At 45.6% G+C, this 17,864-nt stretch overlaps 2 long non-coding RNA genes across 2 annotated transcripts in view; one reads left to right on the top strand and one right to left on the bottom strand.

The window, feature by feature from the left end:
* Positions 1-17,864, top strand: part of LOC146854835 (uncharacterized) — a 322,348-nt gene that overhangs the window by 113,433 nt on the left and 191,051 nt on the right. The gene's annotated exons all lie outside the window — the stretch shown is intronic.
* LOC146854837 (uncharacterized) overlaps positions 1-17,864 on the bottom strand; it is an 83,504-nt gene that overhangs the window by 25,618 nt on the left and 40,022 nt on the right. The window lies entirely within an intron of this gene.

Raw genomic sequence — 17,864 nt, 5'->3', positions numbered from 1 at the left:
GCTCTTCTATTTGCAAAATCAAACAGAAGAAATGAGTGGGTTTAATTTGCTCATATGGACATCGGGCAATGGTGCAGAAAACAGATGGCGAATCAGAAGAGTAAAAGAAAGCGCATTCAGGAAGAGCTGGGAGGAGAGGGAAGCCTGCCTGACAATGGACTGGGCCAAGAACCACATCATCACTACTGTGGACAGATTCTAGCCGCAGTGGAGGGCCCGCTATGGAGTGGAGTTTCAGTGTGAAAAAGGTCTTGTCTTCCAGATTCAGTGCCAAGAACAAGGCAAGAGCAGGTAACTGCCTTAAGTCTAGAGGAGCTGAAGACCATCGGGGGAGGGAACGGGAGAGGGGAGGGGGGCAGAGGTGTCTTTCCCAGTCTCTCACTGGGCCAGCCCTTTAATTCATGCAGATTGAGCAGGGGCAGGAGGCCTGAGAAGTGGCCTAATTTATATTCAGGTCTGGTTCACCAGTGTGAACTAATCCGAGCACAAAGCGTGCAGGCAACATTTGCATTTTTTCTTAAATCTCCCTGAAGTTAAGAAAAAATACCTCTTTTAGAGAACCAGTGTTTTATAGAAAGGCGCAATCTGCAAATGTAGGCCACTTTTTTTAGCTTGCTCGGGTCAATTTTTTATCCCAATCCAACCGTGGTCATAAGTGCCGATGAGACTGGGCATTTTGTATTTAGTTTCCTTGAAATTAAATATGGGATGCACGGGAGGCCTGCTCGCTCTCTGTACTGACTTTTTTTGTCAAAAGGTGGTTAGTTGGCTAAAGAATCTTCAGTATGGTCTTTGCTTTTTATGTCATAGAAACTAAAATATATAAATAGAAACAAAAATAGCACTGTGTCAAAGTCAAGGAAACCACCAATACAATCTGCCATTTGTTTTTTATCTGGCTTTAATTTGTTTATACTACGTGTGTTATCAATGCATATTAACCTCAAACATATTGGTTTTGACAATGCTTGCCTATCTGTAGGCACTATACTCATATACAGCAACGACACGCAGAAGGCCTATGCATGGATTACACACGCAGGCGTGCATTGCTTGCAGGCCGCATGAGCCCACCATTTTTGTTACAAAGTTTCTTCAACTCTTGGCCCACGAGGGCACATTTTCCTCCATTGCATATGCGCATTTTTCAGATGACTGCACCTGCGATGCTGAGGTGCGGTTTCGGGTGTCACCCAGCACTTGATACTCTTTTCGACCTCTCCATCTCAGGATGACATCGGCATGCATGCGTTGCCATGGTGACGGGAACTGTTGTGACAAAACAGCATGTGTGTAGTGCTGTCTCGTGAGAACGTTTTTGAGGCCAGTGTTGTGTAATATCTGGCATCCCCTTAGGATCATGTATCCCCTTGTCTTCTGCTCTCTTCGGAGAATAAACTCAGCCCAGGCAGGATCAGACAGAAGCAGTCGATTTCTGCTTGGGCTGAGTGCAGGGATACACGATTTCACGGGATACCGAACGGTGCTCAGGCTATTAATTAATTAGCTATTAATTAATTACCAGACGTTTCTTTAAAATAGGCAAAGCTGCACATAAAGAGACAGGAAGCAATTAATTACCCAGCTTTTCTTTAATATACGAGTCAATGCTGCAAATGAAGAGACCGAAAGCAAATCTTGAATAGAATAAAGAAAGACGTGTAAAAAAGATAAAAAAGTATTCGCATGCACGGGGTGAAAGAATGGAATACATTTTCGAGGCATGCATGGACTGGAAGAATGGAATACGTTTTCGAGGCATGCACAGAGTGAAATAATGGAACAAGGTATGCACGGAGTGAAAGAATGGAACGAAGCATGCACGGAGTGAAAGAATTGAATACATTTTCAAGGAGAAAAGGAAGAGATGTGACACTGTATGGAAGCGCAGTTATTGGCTAAATTACATACATAAACTCCTATTGCATGGAATTTCCATTCTAATTTTTAACAAGTATTTCATAGAGCCAAGGTTTTAGATTGCTATGAGTGACATTTTCATAATGTCAGAGTAATTATGAGCGACATTTGAACGACTATGAGTGACACTTTCTCCCAGCAGAATCAAGCAATGCAGAGGAGGGACCACCACACTGAAATGCGTTACGCCTGGTGAATGGTACTAGGCAGGAATCGTTGGCTAGGAAGACAGATCAGTATTTCTGTCCTATGACACAGTCTGTCTTCGTTGATATTTCATATTTCATAATCCCATCTACGTGGACCTGTTTCTTCTTCTCAAATTTCATTCCTTTCTGATTAATTTATTCTATAGATCATCTATTCTCCCCGAATCATTTATCATTATCGTTGCCAATATAATTGTCGCTCAACCGTAAACAAACCATACTGGGTGTACTTCACTTATATTATATACTAGTGCGAGCAGTTACAGCCGCTAGTTTGACATTGAATAATCACCATGTAAAACTATTGTTTTTCACCTTTAGCAATCCTACATTTTGTTAAATTATGTTGCTTTCTTTTATTGTTATTTATTACTACTACTGTGTTTTAGAAAAATAAATGCTGCCTTTAACTTGACCTGCAGTGCTTGGGGCAAGGGGTACTAAACTGAAATAGGCACCGGGTAATATGGCTAAGTAGGTTCAAGTCCCTGCTGCAAGGATCGGTGTGAAATCTGCAAAGCCCATTTATGGACTTGGTCTCCATTCTTCATTTTTATCTCATGTTGATTGAGTGGGATGATGTGCTGTTGTTTATAGTGCTGCGAAGCTCCAGTGATGGTGACACCTCGAGCACTGTAGAAAAACACATTTTATTGCTACTGATACCACGAATCTGTGTCATTGTATTTCAATTGGACTTCAAGGCATGAGTTAAATTTCTTTATGCGTGGATGTTGTCCCTGTTTTTACTTATTTCTTACAAGCATGGTCTATGGTAACAGGTGTGGTCGATACAGTTTGCATCAGAGTGGTGGCACGAGGGGCCTAGTCAGCATCTTATCCTTCTGAGCTCAATAGAGTGTGCATCAGAGTGCTGACACGAGGGGCCTAGTCAGCATCTTATCCTTCCAAGCTGGACAGAATATGGATCAGAGTGCTGGCACGAGAAGCCTAATCAGCATCTTATCCTTTGGAGCTGGATAAAGTAGGCATCGGAGTGCCTGCAAGAGGGGCCTGATCAGCATCTTATCCCTCCAAGCTGGATATAGTATGCATCAGAGTGCTGGCACGAGGGGCTTTGTTAGCATATTTTCGTTGCGAGCTGGATATAGTATACATCAGAGTGCTGGCACGAGGTGCCTAGTCAGCATCTTATCCTTCTGAGCTCAATAGGGTGTGCATCAGAGTGCTGGCACGAGGGGCCTAGTCAGCATCTTATCCTTCTGAGCTGGATATGGTACACATCAGAGTGCTGTCACGATGGGCCTAGTCAGCCCTTCGTCCTTCCAAGGTTTATAGTTTGCATCAGAGTGCTGGCACGAGGGGCCTAGTCAGCATCTTATCTTCCCAAGCTGGATATAGTACGCATCAGAGTGCTGGCATGAAGGGCCTAGTCAGCATCCTATCCTTCTGAGATGGTTATAGTATGCTTCAGAGTTCTGGCACGAGGTGCCTGATCAGCATCTTATCCTTCCGTGCTAGATATAGTACGCATCAGAGTGTTGACACAAGGAGCCTAATCAGGATCTTATCCTTCCAAGCTAAATATAGCATGCATCAGAGTGCTGGCACGAGGGGGCTGGTCAGCATCTTACCCTTCCGAGCTTGATATAGTATGCATCAGAGTGCTGGCACGATGGGCCTAGTCAGCCTTCCGCCCTTCCAAGGTTGATACAGTTTGCATCAGAGTGCTGACATGAGGGGCCTAGTCAGTATCTTATCCTTCTGAGCTCAATAGGGTGTGCATTAGAGTGGGGGCTTGGTCAGCATTGCATCCTTCCGAGCTGGATATAGTACGCATCAGAGTGCTGGTACGAGGGGCCTTGTCAACATCTTATCCTTACAAGCTGGATATAGTATGCAACAGAATGCTGGCATGAGGTGCGTAATCAGCATCTTACACTTCCAAGCTGGATAGAGTATGCATCAGAGTGCTGGCATGAGGTGCGTAATAAGGATCTTACCCTTCCAAACTGGATATAGTATGCACGAGTGCTGGCAAGAGGGACCTACTCAGCAACGTATCCTTTTGAGCTCAATAGAGTGTGCATCAGAGTGCTGGCACAGTAGGCCTAGTCAGCCCGCCGTCTTTCTAAGGTTGACACAGTTTGCATCAGAGTGCTGGCACAAGGGGCCTAGTCAGCATCTTATCATTCTGAGCTCGATAGAGTGTGCATCAGAGTGCTGGCACAAGGGGCATAGTCAGCAATTTATCCTCCTGAGCTCGATAGAGTGTGCACCAGGGTGCTGGCATGACAAGCCTAGTCAGCCCTTCGTCCTTCCAAGGTTGATAGAGTATGCATTAGAGTGCTGGCACAACGGGCCCAGTCAGCATCTTAACATTCCGAGCTCGATAGAGTGTGCATCAGTGTGCTGGCACAAGGGCTAGTCCGACCACCTTCATTCCGAGGTACAGGGTGCATGGGTGTTCTGGAAATCTTCTGCATGCTTACAACAGCCAGATTGTCTGCAGAAGGGATGACAGGACTAACTAGCCTCCCACCCTTCTGAGCTTGATACATTGTGCCTCAAAGTACCGGCACAATGAGCCTGGTGAGCCTCCCATCCTTCCGAAGTCGATACAGTGTTCTGTGCCGTGATGACTAGACAGACAGACAGACAGACAGACAGACAGACAGACAGATAGATAGATAGATAGATAGATAGATAGATAGATAGATAGATAGATAGATAGATAGATAGATAGATACACACTGCGCACCTTAGACACACCACCCTAGTTTTTTTAAATCTTCATAACTTTGTAGAGGAAAAATGGCTCTAAAGTACTGGCAGCATTTTGACTTGCTGTCTTCAAATAAACATCAGGGACTTGGTTCTTCATGGCTTTGGAATGTTATCTTCCTTGGAGAATCCCTTACCCCATAGTCTACCTGCGTCTCAGGAAAGTGCTCGGCCTTAGGACCGCTTATTTTGTACATGCCAAGCGCGCAGCGCCCATAGGGCTGAAAGGGCTTCAGTGCCTCCCGTTGTGTGTCCCAGCCCGTGTTGCTGCAGCTCAAGCTGCTGTGAGCTAGACTAGGCAGTGTCTGGAGTGTCCGGCACGCCCAAGTTTTTCACAGGTCTTTAAAGACCATTTGCATATTTGCATACCTTTGTAAACTAGTCACCGAGGCTTAGTTTTTTTTCTGGTTCCAGTACCCCTGGGCCCCCTTACATTTGTATTTTACATTTACTGTTGCAGTGTAAGAATGCATTTCATGAAAAGGAATGCAATGTAGGGTTGCCGAAAGAAAAATGCCAGGCATGTGTTGTTTAAAGAGCCTGCAAAGACCTTGTCTTGACAATAAATTGGGTTATAAATAAAAAAGTATGTATTCATTTGTAATGTGACTTCTCTGTCTTTGCTCCCTTTAATTATCAGTCATGGATCATTCAGGCAGCCCTAGAACACAATTAGAAGTGCTTCCTATATATATTTGCTGCTTGAAGTATGCACAGATAAATGCTGAAAAGACGGCTTCATGTGACTGTTCATTTTTGTACCGTCTGGGACATCAAAATAATGAACTGGCAACCCTAATCATAAGACTGGAAGTTTGTTGCAGGATCAGCACATTATTTATTTCCTCCTCCCTTGATCCCTGATTTTAATGCCATAATAGCAGGGCTTTAAGTGGGCCGGGTCCTGCGGGTGCTCAGCACTGCAGTTCTTAAAAGCAGGTGCCTAGACGGGTCCCTATCGGGCTCTACATTTTCAACTTCATACTCGGAATGGAAAGAAATCTTAACTGTGCAGCTGTTCACTGTTTTGATGTAACTTTTATTTTTTTGCTGCTCTGTATTGCCAAACTCAAAGTGCTTTACACCAACAATGACGTCATTTATTTTTTGGTAGGCACGGACGATTAAGTGATTTGCCCTTATAACACAGGATGTTGAGCCAACGCTGAGATTCAAATCTGTTTACTCAGCACCAAAGTTGGCAGCTCTAGCCATTACGCCACAACGGCTTGCGAAAGAACTAAAGCATTTTCTATTATATTATACCACAAAGCCATAGTTGTATGTATGCATGTAGTATATCTATCGTATGCAACTAACAACCTTTGACAAACCCAATAGTCCTGGCTTGTTGTAGGTGGAATGTTACTTATTTGGTGGCAATAACAAAAGCAGCGAAATACCAGTCGGGCGGCACATTATGCTGAGCACAGAATTTTAGCATAAATGTTTTAATTATATCGGCCACGTCCCTTTGAGAGACCCCCCGTTTTTTTATCCCACTCAAAGCCCAGCATATTAGCATTAGTTTACCTTTAATCTGAAACACTATGCCACAGTCAATAACATGCTGAGTTACTCCAAGTGTCTGGGAATGCACCCTGCATTCAGACAACTCACTCATTCTCGCCCCTTCACTTTCATGCTCACCCTGCCCTCATAGCGATAACAATGCACTCACACCATTCACCCACTCGCCCTGCACTCACAGTGATCACTCTGCACTTACAATGCACTTGTGCTGTTCACCCTGTACCTCATCCTGCAGTCACACGAGCACACTACTCACCCTGTACTTATGTGACACTTCACTCACCGGTCCCCCTCAATGCTCACTCTGCAATCTCACTCAAGCAAGCCCATCACTAACCATGCATTCATTAGTCTCACTCTGCACTAACATGCGTGCCCAAATTCATATGGTCACCTCACTCACCCTACTCTCACACTGTCGCATCGCTCACCGTGCACTCACATAGGCACTCCTGCCACCAACACAGCGCAGAGGGTTAATGTGTCTGCTACCAAGAAAGTGTACCATGCAGATCACAGAACTGAGTGTAAGTAAACTATGAATAGCGCTATAAAAAATGAAATGTTTGTCAGAAAGGTGCTACAGCGAGATGAGGTGCATTGTTGGTGAGTGGTAGTGAGGGAATTGATGAAGAAGAAGGAAATGGGGCCCCAAAAAAGACTGTTACACCGTGTGCAGAGTGTTAGCCACCCTCGCCCCCGAAGTTCGGGTCTTGTTGTGCCCCTGGTACATGTCCACACCCAAAGCGCACTGGCGCAGGGATCTTGTGTCTAGTAGCGCTTTACAAAAGCCCTTATTATTAAAATAAACAAAAACATTATCATTCTACATATGACAATATACAACATAGCGCTGTGCTTACACAGATGTAAACCCCTCAATTAATTAAAAAACGAATGTCTGCCAGAGAGTTTCAAAATTGGAGCAAGGTACACGCATTTCGCAGTACTAATGTGGCATTTCCTCTGTTGCTTTTTAAATGAGTGAAAGCATGTCCTAAATACAAGTTAGAGGGAAAACAACTCGTACAACAAGGGCTAATAGGAAAATAATAAGTACATAGAAGACATGCCACCAAGGTCATGTGCACTGCTCTAATCATCCTGTTTACGGACTGCCACTTCCCAATCATACCATTTCTTATCATTTGTAAACTGATGATTGTAGCGAAAGAGTCACTTTTGTAGTCTGGCACCCTATGATGACCTCCAACTGCCACCATTTTAATTGATTGTAGTGTGTTATTTTACCCTACCTTAATGTAGAATGGTCCTGCATATGCCTGCATCTCTTCTGTCCTGTAATCTTGCTGTCTTTCAGTGGGAGCTGTTACGGAGTGGAACAGTCTTGCCAAGAGCAGAGCATGTGGGATGTGCATTTGAAGGTGTGCAGTTGTGCAGGAATGTGTATAGTATTGTGCATTGGTGAGAATTATGAGTTCTTACTATTGGCTTTGACATGGTTTAATGTCATTCTGTTTTCTGACTTTACCTTGCTTCATGGCAGTGCTTAGCTTTGACATGCTTTCATGTCATCTTGCTTTTCAATTCCATCTTGCTTTGGGCCTTTCTATGTGCATGGCCTAACTAACTCAATTTTCACGACTAAAGCTATTTTCTGTGCTCACACGTAGCTGCAAAGTGGGGAGGGCATGTTCTGCTCTTCCTTCTGTTTTTCACACTTTACTGACTAGAAAAAAACTGGTTCTTATCAGAGGAATGTACATGGTCCGTCTCGAAGCCATAGCAAAGGCCTGATCAACCGATGCCGTGGCCTTGGAGCAGACTGGTACGGGCTCTCATGAGAACGAGGGGGCAAGGCTTGCTAGATGCTTCCTTATGTTTGGATTTGTATTAAAAAGGGGAGTCTCCAGTGGTCTGGCGGGAGTTTGGGAGTTTGGATTTCGAGCGAGGGCAGACGTGTCTATCTCGGATTGAACCCTGATTGCTGAGCTCTGATCCCCGGTTGTGTGAAGACTTCCCCCGGCCAGAAGTGGGCAGTGTATGCATCAGGTGATGTATTGAGTTTTGTGGTTATTGCCATTGTGATGTGAGCCAGTGGCTGTGATCGTTTGAGGTGTTTTCTTTGTGGTGTGGGAGGTGCACTTCCAGAGTGATCCTCTACTGTATATATATATATATCTCTTTCTGATCTCTTGCAGGACGTCCAGTGCATCTTATATACATATATTTGAATCTTATGCATTTGGTATCTGAGATAGCCTTTGTTTAGAGAGTATTATGTAATAAACCCCAAGCCTTATTCTAAAAGTGATAGAGTCTTTGCATTTTGTTAAATAAAACCCCTTTTCAAAAAGGTGCTGTTTGTTTTGTGTTGAAGTCTTGCTGTGCCAGGGGTGGTAAGACATGCTCAAAAGTGTATATTATTCAAAGGTGCAGTGGTATATTTCCAATTAGAAAGGCTTTATTTCGACAAAAAGCATGTCTTAAAAAGCAATACATATACACACACATTTAAAAAAAAAAATAAAAGGAGCCAATTCATATCAAAAGATACATACAATTCATAATACGAAGGCGCCAATAAATTACATAAAAAGAATACATTGTAAAACCAGGATTAAACAAGATACAAAAGCCTATTTGATCTAATTGACCATGCCCAGCTTAGAAACTTCGCCAGGCCACAGGCAAAAAGGGGCCGCGAGTCCGTTTTCAAAATTCTCAAGGCCTCCCTATGGTGTCTGGTGCCTAACTCTCTACAAAGAGGTTTCAACCACCAGCGACGTGGAGCTTCATAGGCAGGGCATTCGAATAGGAAGTGGGGAACTGACTCTATCCTTGACATACAATGCGGACAAAAAGGAGTAGTCTGGGCTGGGGTCTTCCACCTAGCAGTTAGATCACCCACAGGAAGTATTCCTACTCTAAATTTAAAATACAATGCCCTATCTCTAGGTTTTGATATAATATCGAGATAGGGCTCGCGGAATGGGACCTCCTTCACTAATAGGAACTCAGCAGTGGATCTGCATTGCTTGGGATTAGTGTTTCGCCCGTCTAACACCCATCTCCAATACAGTTTCTTCAAGACAGACTTTGGGGGAGCAGTTCTTAACTGCCAAGCTTCTTCTAGACCCAATTCTACCAGTAGTCGCTTAACTTCCCTCAACCAACTAATTTTGGGCCAGCCAGGCATCGATAAGATCTCTTTTAAACCGTCTGCGTAGCTGGCCAGTTCGGGGACTCTCCAAATGCGAGCCCAAAGAAGAAGAGGACGCATCCTTGCCTGATCACTAATGGGACAACTACCCATGTCAAGCAATAATGGTAAGGTTGGGGTGCTGTATGGGAGCCCCATTAGGTCCTTGAGAAATGTATTTTCAGAGCAGGACAGCTGATCCACGTTTTGCACACCCCAAAGTTCCGCCCCATAGAGCGCCACACTCACGTCTCTTGCCCTATAAATATCAAGTACCGGGGCAATTGGCTTGAGGGAGGAGGCCCGTTGTTCTTTAAGTAATGCCCCCGCCACCCTCTTATGGTTCAACAACATCTTGTGGAGGTGGCAATTCCATCTCATGGTGTCACAGAGGCGAATTCCTAGATAGTCAAATTCTTTGACCCTTTCTAGGGAAACTGATTTTAGTGTGGGTGGCCTACCAATCTTCTTTGGGGGATTCAAGACCAGATACTTGGTCTTACCAGTATTAATTTCCAATCACCTCAAATCACAGAAAGACTGGAAACTAGTTAAAAGGTTCTGAAGCCCTACCGGGGTCTTAGAAATCAGTACGGTATCGTCTGCAAACAGAAGGGTAGGTACCCTCCTGCCTGCCAACGATGGGGCATCTGAAGGGATTTGTAAAAGGTGATCCACCACTCCGTTAACATACAATGAAAACAGAGTGGGGGCTAGAACACATCCCTGACGGACACCTCTGTTTACAGGTATTCGTGATGTCTTTTGATCCTGGTTTCCCCACCTGATCTGCGCAAAATTTTCAGCGTGCATCTTAATTAACAGGGACAATAAATATGGGGGCAAACCCAGCCCAGATAGCACCCTCCAGAGATGGCTACGAGGAACCAGGTCAAAGGCAGTCCGGAGATCTATAAATGCCAGGTACAGACTGCCTTTGCCCAGAACAACCACTTTCCAGAAGAGCATCAACAACCGGAATGTTTGCTCAATAGTCCCAGTACCTGTTCTAAAGCCTGCCTGGAAATCGGACAGGATACCCTTCTCCTCTGCCCACTGTAAAACCCTCCCCAGGACCACCTTTCCTGCCACCTTCTGCGTGGAGTCTAATAAACTTATGGGGCGATAATTTGCTGGGTCGTCCCGACACCCTTTCTTGAAGATCGGGACGACCTCAGCGCCCCTCCAGGATTCTGGGAAAGCTGCATCTGAAAAACGAGCATTTAATAATGAGGCAATAAGTTTCCCCCATTCTATTGGGTTGATGCGTAACAGGTCCCCTGGTAGGCCATCCGGCCCCGCAGCTTTGTTAGGGACGAGACACTTAATTGCGTCCACCACTTCCTTGGCCGTAAACATAGAGTCTAAGCTCAGCTCACGGAGGTCTAATAAAGGGGTATCAATGGAAACTTCCCCATTGTCCGTTACTGCATTATATAAATGGGAGAAGTGGTCGAACCACGAGGCCTCAGGGATATTACATGTTATAAGCGAGTCCACAGGTTTATCTCTGGCTCTAATCAGTTCCTAAAAGCCCTTCGAGACCCTAGCGGAGCTTGCCAGTTTCAGATCACACCAAAACTGGTTCTCCCACTCTAGCTTTGCCCTAGAGAGGGCACCTCTATAACTTTTCCTAGAAGTGCAAATCAGACCACTGTCCTTAAGTTTAACTGCATTGATTAGGTCCCTTTTGGCGTTACGACAAGCAGGCGAATACCAGCCAGGATTGCCCTTTGGGCGACATCTATTATTGGCCCTAATGCTTGCATTACGAACTAAAAAAAGGTCGCCCAAGGCTTTAGTGGTTTGAACAAACAATGTGGAGATCTCATGGGCACTAATTGTGGCAAGGTCCAAGCTGGACAAGACATTTGCCATGATTGATCTTGCTTCCAGCATCTTATCCTCATTGCCAACAATGTTCCTCCATCTTAGCCGCCTCCCACAATTTGAAGGACATACTTCACGTGTTGACTTCCAATCATGTGGAGTTTGTTCATTAGACCCTACAGTCCACAAAGGGGACAAAGACAAGGACAGGGGATTGTGGTCGCTATCAGTAGAAGGAAAAACCACCATATCCATCAAATGACCCCAAAGTTTATAGTTCAACAGGATATAATCAATTCTGGAGGATTGGCCAACCCTGTTGAATGTGTGTGCCCCACAAGAATCTGACTTTGTCCTGCCATTTACAGCCCTTACACCGTGTTCCAAGCAGAGAGCATTAAGATCAATGGCACTTTGAGTCCATCTCTTAATCGGTGGTACTGAGAGATGGGGGATGCCTCTCCTAGCATCGTTCTCCTGGATACCCAGTATATCTTCCACTGCTAGGGGTTCGAAAGTACAATTAAAGTCCCCAGCGAGCAAGACGAACGAATCAACACCACAAGATCTAAGCTCGTCATCGACGCCCGTAAGGGACAATGTCGACATACCACCCCTAGAACCTCTAACATAAATGTTAAGAATCTCAAGCGCCCTCCCCCCATGTGGCCCTCTAACTATTAGTCTCTGTAGGTCGAGGGACTTAGTATCTATGCACCGAATAGAATAACCCAAGGAGATGTTTACCCAGATTAGTAGGCCGCCGGAAGGGCGACCTCTCCCTCCGGGCGATGGGATAGCTGGTACAAAATAACTAGTATAGCCCACTTTATGTCGGGGCTCCAAGCACCAAGTTTCCTGGAACATACATATCCCGAATGATTCAATAAATGAGTTCCATTCGGGTATGTCGATGTTACGTGCCAGACCAGCTATGTTCCAGCTGACAACCTTCAAGGCCCTGTTGCCATCTACAGCCTGCCCCGGTGAAGACCCATTTGAAAAAGAGCTATCCCTAGGGCCAGAATGAGATGTCACACCTATAACTAGGCCCTCCCCACTAGGGACCACCAAGATGGGCGTAGCAGGCTCAGGTTGCTCAGTACACTCCCATCCTGAAAGGCCGACATTAATAACAGAAGGTGAAGGGTGGTAAGGAGGTGGCCTCACTACTTCCATTCTTGTGGCTAGACTACCGCAATCATCCTCCCCAAGCACTGCAAATAGCTTCGCTGTGGGTTGGCAGACAGCGTGTCAGTAGCCATAGCATGGGCGGTGGACATGGATCATTACAAAACAGGCTAAATTGTGACAGGTTTTGGTGGGCTTGTCCACCAACCCATCCCTCCCAAACGGGGAATCTGGCTGGCCTAACAGGGTTTTTTCGGGGATTAAAGTAGCTAAGGTCATACATACCAATACCTCCACTACCTCCAATTAGACTGCCCTTTCTGGTGGAAAGACTACACACATAGCTGGCAATCCTAGGGTCATCAAAATTAATTATAATGCAGTCCCCCCTTATATCTTTCGGCCTAGTGCCTATCCAGCTGACCCTTCTTACGTGGATGACCCGTCCACCCATTGCGCTAGGCAAAGGTCTATTTTTCTTTAGCCAGAATAGCGTTTTGTTCCTGAGTTCGGCATAAGTCTCATATTTGCCTGGTTTAAGGACTGGCACCCCGGTGAGAACTGCCACACAAGGCTGGCAGTCAGGGGGTAAATTAACAGTAAGGACCGGCCCTACGTCCGAATCCATTCCTGGCTGTGGGGTGGGGATTGTCATCATATTGTCTGTACTAGCGTTAATCGTCTCAGGGCCATTACTATTTCCAGAACTCTTTAAGTTATCTGGACAACTACTACCAGCATCCATTGTCCGAGCAGTCCTTTTGGTTGGGATGGTACTAGCCTTAGGTGTCTTGGGTCGCACTATGCCATCTGTTTTGTCCAACCCTGACTTCCAGGCGGCCCCGGAGGAAGCCACAGGATGTACAACGGGAGCATTTTCCACGACCACCCCGGGTGCTGATACAGCTACAGTGGTGGGGCCTGTAGGGATATAGGTGTCACCCGGGGTACAAATTCCCCCCCTAGGTCATCTTCCCTAGTTCTTGAATGTAATTTAATAAGGGATTTTATAGAGAAAAAATTGTCCAGGGTTACCTGTTCAAACCTATCCAGCCGCTCTGAGAGCCCCTTAACTCTCTCCAGAACCGGAATCAATAATGAATTCATCATTTTCTCTAAGTTGGCAATGGAGAGAGATTCGTAGGATGGAGCCTCAACAGAACCAGCCGTCATGTCGACACAGGTGTTCTCTACTATGATACCTTGGGATACCTCCCCCTTCTCCCCCTGGGGGCAACTAACGCCCTGCCCCACTCTCTGGGTCCCGCCCCCCCTAGCACCTGACCTCCTAAGCTTCTTATAGAATTTAGCATGGCTTCCTTTGCGTGGGCTAGCAGTTCTTTTTCTTTTGCTAAGGGCTGGATTGTTTACTGCCAGCGTAGCCAATACTGGCTGAGGAAGGGAGACCCCATTGCTGGAAAGAGTAACAAGAGGGAGCATGGGAACTGGGGACTCACTAAGAAGTGGGACTGGTACAGCATTATCATCGTTGAGCTGTACTATAGCTGTTAAATTCTCCAGCCTGTCCAAACTGACCCTTAGATCTGCTACCCGTGGATGATCTAAAAGGGGTGAGGCAGCCACCAAGGGATCAAGTGGACGTACTGGGGATGGCACTAGAGCCAACGGACCCAGCGATGACCGTTTGTCAGCAAGATGTCCCCGAGAAATACGCCGCTATGTCAAGGCGATTTCCTTCTCGATAACTGTGACAACGCGGGTAATAAACTGGTCCATGGTACCCGTTACACAACCAGGGCCTCCCCCACCACTCCCTCTCAAACTCTTGCCCGACCGGGTAGACATTAACTTGACCACTCTATACAGTATGTGTGGAATAAGCCTATAGTACGAACTTCCTAACAGAAAGACAACAAACCAAATAGTCGCTAATTGGACATACAACCACAGATAACTTATCAGGGGGGTGGCCCAGCCCAGCCTTGGTCATCCCCGGACGGCCACAGACGGTCCCACCCTTGTCCAGGGCTTCTCCCGGCGCATCCCGCGTGCGTCTTCGCGGGGCGAGGGACAGGGACCGCCTTTAAGCGCCTCCTGGCGCGTTGGTGTGAGGCGTCCTGCCCCTGAGGCTCTTGGGGGGTGAAGTTCGGCGGATCAAAGCCCGGCCGTCGAAGGCAGGTAACGAAGGGGTCTCAGGTGGGTGTTTTTGGCGTTGAATGTGGGGGTGGAGCCAAGCCCGGTCCCCGACCAGCTTGACACGACAGCACAACACCTCCGACCCAAAAACAGCAGCAGACCGAGGGGCTCAGCACAGGGACCGCCTTTAAGCGCCCCCTGGCGCGTTGGTGTGAGGCGTCCTGCCCCTGAGGCTCTTGGGGGATGAAGTTCGGCGGATCAAAGCCCGGTCGTCGAAGGCAGGTAACGAAGGGATCCCAGGTGGGTGTTTTTGGTGTTGAATGTGGGGGGGCGGAGCCAAGCCCGGCCCCCGACCAGCTCGACACGACAGCACAACACCTCCGACCCAAAAACAGCAGCAGACCGAGGGGCTCAGCACAGGGACCGCCTTTAAGCGCCTCCTGGCACGTTGGTGTGAGGCGTCCTGCCCCTGAGGCTCTTGGGGGATGAAGTTCGGCGGATCAAAGCCCGGCTGTCGAAGGCAGGTAACGAAGGGATCCCAGGTGGGTGTTTTTGGCGTTGAATGTGGGAGGCGGAGCCAAGCCCGGCCCCCGACCAGCTCGACACGACAGCACAACACCTCTGACCCAAAAACAGCAGCAGAGGTATATTTGCCTCCCAGGTGGGAGTGCAGGGATTGGGTGTGGCTTATTGGTGAGAAGCCACATTCAAAACATTTTGGCGTAGTCGGCAGGATGTGAACGTTGATTTAAAATGGGAAGAAATATGTTTTCTAGAAATTAAAAGCGGACTTTCAGATACCAATTGATATATATATATATTTGGATGGGAGGTAGCCCATATGGTGTGCTAGCCCGTGAGTGAGCTCATTGTGCTGGGTTGAGTGAGAATTGGAGTGTGTGCTTAAGTGTGTTTTGTAAAAAGTGCTTATAAATAATTTGCTATGTTTAGCAGAAAAGGCTGGATCCCTTTCAAGTGTTTATTAAGAAATGTATACAAAATATGTTCAGCTGCAGTGTGAATTTGAGACATGAGAGACACGGGTTGTGGAGCCAAAAATACCTCTGCAATGTTAACCTGTCAGAATAAATTATTGCAAAGATAAGTGGGAAATCTACCAGACTGTGGCAGAAAAAGGACATGGTTTGTATCATGCAAAATAAGTATAGGAAAAGCAGAGGAAGGGTTAATGGGAGAACAGTGCGTTTAAAGGTTGGAATTGACTGGAACCCTGAAATGAGGGATGTTCTTTGTTTGACGTCTTTGGAAAAAGCACCCGAAATTGTTTGGTTTCTTTGAGAACATGATAAAATAAAAGGAGCATTTGCAACTGCTTTCCCAGGCAAACTAATGAATGTGGTCCTTTTCTGAAAATGCCTGGAATTAGTTCCTTGTTGTCCTGGTTGTTCTTAATTTGTAAAATGTAACACATGTAAAAATATGGTTTGATTAGAAGAACTGGAATGTACATTATTTTAACATAGGAAGTGATTCAACATGAGAGAAATGTCAGGAAAGAAATGTGCGTTTAAATCAGAGGCAGTTCTGTGACTGTTCAGGCCGGTGTGAATTTGTGCTGCACAGACACGTATTTAAATGTGCACTAGGACAAGTGAAATACAGACTCATTGTCTGATAGGGGCAGTTTATAGCTTTGAGATAAGAACAGAAGAAAGGGAGACAATGATGTATGAGTGTTGAATAAAATGTTTAGCTTGTGAATTCTGTTTCGTTCTGACAAGAGGTGAAAGGGTTGAGAAAAAAATGTGAGGCTGTTTTCCATCTCAGACATGAAATGCGTCCTGGGAGTGGATGGCACATAAAAATCTGGTGCAGGTGGAGAAATGAAATACATAATCTGTATTTTAGTGATGGTGAAGTGCTTGCGTCTTTAAGATAGATGTTTAGGAGGCTTTCAGTGAGATCATCCAGCAGCGCTGAGAAGAGTTCAGGCTTTCTGTGAAGACTGAGGAGGAATTCCTACGGGAGGGGCCATCCCAGCTCCTCGCCCCTGTAGACAGAGAAAAGCTTCTTTGAGATAGATGTTTGGGAGGCTTGCAAAGGCGCAGGTTCCCCCCCCCCCCACGAGGAGAGTCGCAGAGCAGATGGGAGCAGAGGAAAGTTGGCAGGTGTGCATGGCACTTCGGCCTAGGAGGAGATAAGGTGGGGGCTAGAGGCAGCAGAGGAAGAAGGCTCTGCTTGTTATCTTTGGCAAGGAACCCAGCAGGTTCTGCGGTAGCCTGTGTAAGGTGGGGCACCGCTTAAGGGGGATTGAGAGACACACAGAGAGCAGCTTCTGATAGTTTGAAAAAATGAAGTAGGATAGAGGTACAGAGAATAGGTGTTAAAAGGTGTCCTTTTGCCATCCTTGTAACAGATTTGAACATTAGATGAAGAGATGTATTTTTAAAGCAATTTGAAAACAAGTTAGTTTTTTTTTGAAGAGAGAATTAAACATGTACTCAAGCCATTTGTTTTGACCAGCTAGGATAAGTCAGATGTGAAAAAATGTGAGTTTAGAAAACGTGAGGACAATGAACAGCCCAGTTTTTTTTTTAATTTTAGATATAATGATCGCTGTTTGTAGGTATAAATTAGACATGTTGGTGAATAATAAATTCTGTTTTACAGAAAGGAATGTTATTATAGTAAATGAATGCAGCAATGTTTTAACTCTGCACAAGCTGTTTGTGTAGAATGGTTTTAAAATGTAGTCAATTTAGAAATGTGACAGTGTATTTTGTGTGCCAGTTCAAGAGAAATGTGTTCTTTGTAGTTTTTGTAATGAACAGGGAACGGAAAAATATGTTTTTGTTTTTTAAAAAGTTACAGATACTCTTTATGTGTTATTGCGCATTGACAAATACTGGACAGAGGGCAATAAAATATAATACTATGTGATTTCTCAGGTCCTAATGAAAAGTCCAGTGGTGGAAATTGAGATATAGGATTCCACAGAGCGCAGCTACTGTGCATTTAATTTCCTTACAGATGAAAAGGCTAACAGAGGTGGTGATACAGGATTCAACTTTGGTGTGCATGATTAATTTCGAGCACCTAGGAGATAAAGATCATACTAACAGGTGGGCAGAAAATGAAGGGATTTCCCCTAGATTTAATCTTCAGAATTGTGATTCTTATGTGCCAGAATGCACAAGCCAGACAAGTCCCATAGAAGGTGAAATGCAGGTTGAGGAAAGGAAAATTACCGGAGCAGATGAAGTGACTTGGGTTTC

This window comes from Triturus cristatus, chromosome 4_1 (assembly GCF_964204655.1).
Source record: "Triturus cristatus chromosome 4_1, aTriCri1.1, whole genome shotgun sequence".
Classification (NCBI taxonomy): domain Eukaryota; kingdom Metazoa; phylum Chordata; class Amphibia; order Caudata; family Salamandridae; genus Triturus; species Triturus cristatus.
This window is presented reverse-complemented; position numbering and strand designations above follow the sequence as displayed.